The following is a 3,350-nucleotide window of genomic DNA, read 5'->3' on the forward strand; positions in this document are numbered from 1 at the left end:
TATTTAATCTACACAAAAATGACATCATGTTCACTAACTGTGGCTAGGTGCAGTGACTTATTTATAGCTTGTTGTTTACATTTTGGCAAATTGGCATTGTTAAAAGTATGCTGAATTAGCTATTAGCTGTTCCTGTTTGTACCCATGGATGTCTGGACAACCGTCACTGAATTACTGTGATACAGAAGAAACCTTAAACACATAATGATGAAGACTCATGGGAGCTTTATTCCAGATGAATGACCTGAGATCATGATGTCTCCGTAAAGAGTAAGTCACACTGAATCTATAAATATGTGTATCTGTGTGGTGACATTCTGACTCACGTTGTGCACTCTGGATGGTAAATCATCATCGACATGAGTGATCGCAGCATCATTCAGTGGCCACATGAGTTTATTTACCAACACCAAGTTTGCCTTGATTTCAACAGGGATCTGTTGTTCACAATGTAGCATCATCAGGGGGAAATAGGGCGGGATACTGAGTTTACTGCGTCCTCTTTGTGTTTTAATGCGTCAGAGACACATTACACGCATGTTACTTAGCAACATCACTGACCGTGGTGGCAAATTCTGCTCTTTACTTTGTCAAGATGTGGCCCTCCACCGCACCCACTAACACCCTCATCTGCATCATCTGGGAACAAAAAGAACCAACGTGAGGCTGGCCTATGTGCTTCACAGTCGGTGAAAGAACACAAGGACCCGCTGTTGTGTCTCCTCTGGTCTCTTATATAATCCGTTTGCACTTCCTTTTCAGTCGGACTTGTAATTTGGGGTTACATCGCATGTAGAGAGCTAACAGGTCGACTGTGGAAACTCTTTACAGTGCAAAGATGAGAACCAATTTCAAAAAGCGCTTCGTATGCAGCAGCTTGTATGTCAAATTGTCTAATACACTGCGTGTGCCGCTCCCGAGCTTCTCAATCAATCAACCGGACGTCCCTGACTCTACAAGATTACCAGAGCGTGGATCCATCACACAACCACACACACACAGGGAATTATGACAGAATACAACCTTCATCACAGATGCAGGAATACGTAAATCCTGCCCACGTGTGCTCATGCAGGGGGGGGGGGGGGGGCATGTCCATAAACAAGCAGAGGCTTACTCCGCTGAGAAGAAGAAGCTAAGATAAGTGTATATGTAACTGCTGAGTTGTTATGTAAGTGTTCCTGTGGTTCCGAGTGCATTGTCTCACCCTGATATGGAGTGGGAGACGCCAACCGTCCCACTCACAGCACAGGGGGAGAGGAGTCTGCCAGCACACACCACAACGTGACCTCAGGAAGGGGGCACTGAACAATCTGGACTCGCTGCAGCGCTTTTACTAAAGGACCGCCATTTCCCAGTATAATCCCAATTCTCAACCGCTCTGCACAGCTTTGACCTGATGCGGGATTACAGATTGATTCTCAGGAGACGGACAAAGATAAACAAGGTGTTACATATGAGGAGCCAAAAAAATCATTTGAATCGAATTCTAACCATTCTCTGGGACCAGGTTGAATTTGACACCCGTCTTGCGAAAAGTCCTCCGAGTGCTGCTCTGTTATTCGGCACCAAAATACTGAGACTGCACCGCTGTGCAGCGCATGCTAAAAACAAACACATCTGCAGCAGAGGATGTGATGGAGCACGGCAGAATATGCTGGAGTGTCGTTGGTTTTTAAATCGTCAAAAAGCCTTTCTTCAGAGAGCATTCCTACAACAGGCTGGTGTCGAGGATTTCTAAGTGTTGAGAATTTACAATAATGCCATTCTTTGTGACGACTCTGTGTTCGATGAACTTCTGAAACAATTTGTTAATTAAGAGTTGTTTGACAGACAACTAAATAATAGAATAAGACAATTAATAATTTTAATGAATAATTTAAAGGAAAGCTATTATAAACATATTAATGAGCCACAGTGTTGCTCTGGGTGACATGTTCCTTCATCATCATGAACACACACACACACACACACACAGAATCACTCACAAAAACACTATCCTGCTGTAAGAAATACTCAGTAGAACACCAAAAGCTCCGACGGCTCTGCTGCAGAGACTCTCATGCAATAGTTTCAGATGTTCTTCATCTCATCGTGGTTAAACGTTGTGTAACAGTGATACATGGAGATATGTGTCTAAAACGCTACGTTTCTATGTAAAACAAATGTGCAGCTAACGTTAGCAGGGTACGTTAGCACATTATTTACTAGCACAGACATGTCAAACTCAAGGCCCGCCACGTCATTATATGCAGCCCGCATCACCCTTTTTTAGGCCTCTGCGCGAAAATTGCATATTTTAATAATTGTGATGTTACAATAAAAGGTAACACTTGTGAGATTTGTTCAGGTGTGTAAATATCAGTGTATATGTTACTGGTTAAGAGTAAATGAAGATGGCACACAGCTCAGATTGAAAAGTTTCAGGTTCGCCTGAAAAAAAAGCACTGTTATTGTTATTATTTCTTTGGAATGATGCAGCTGCAAGTCTAAAACCTCTCCCAAATCATAGAACAACATTTGACTTTTTCTTTTACGTCACTACATTTTGCAAAGAAAACTGATACTTTTACTCCGATACATTTCCCCTGAAACCTTCGTTACTCGCTACAAAATCAAATCTATCTTTAGAAACAAAATGAATCACGAGAGCAGCGTCGGGGACTGTGGTGGAACACAGACTGCAAGCAAGCAGGTTTGGTGAACCAGTGGTCCTAGCAGCAAGTTAAATCATTGGTTAGTCACATTAATGCGCAATTGAAAACAAGTGCTCTCAAAGCCGCGGTGTTGTGATTCCCAGTGATTCCAGGATGCTACATGCTACAAGCTAGCGGGCGACTACATGAGTAGAGTTCCACTCAGGACGGGTGGGATGAGGAGAGGTGGATGGTCAAACTAACACTGTGTTTCCTCCAGGAGGAAGCCAATGTTGATTTATTTGTGACGTGACTTCCGTAGATATTTTAACGCAAACCACGATCTTTTCCTAAACCTAACTAAGTAGTTTCATCGCCTAAACCTTCCTGTGAAGATGGAAGTTTATTTTGAAAAGACAGTATACATGTAACAAGCGAAAACAGACTCATGTTGCTGGACTTTTGCAGGAAAAACACACGAAAAATGAGGAGTAACTTTTCATAAGATATCAATAAAATGGGGATGAATTTATATCATTGTTGTAAAGAGAGTGACATGAGAAGATCAATCTCATGTCTGTAAGTTAAATCAGCTATAATCACTCTTTTAAAGCGATTAGTGACTCGTCTAAAACATTTAAAAAAGGAATAACTTCAATAGGATCATTCTATACACTGTAGCTTCTTTACATTCTAATACAATGTAAAGAAGCT

The sequence above is a fragment of the Melanostigma gelatinosum genome, assembly GCF_949748355.1.
Source record: "Melanostigma gelatinosum genome assembly, chromosome: 10".
NCBI classification, from domain to species: domain Eukaryota; kingdom Metazoa; phylum Chordata; class Actinopteri; order Perciformes; family Zoarcidae; genus Melanostigma; species Melanostigma gelatinosum.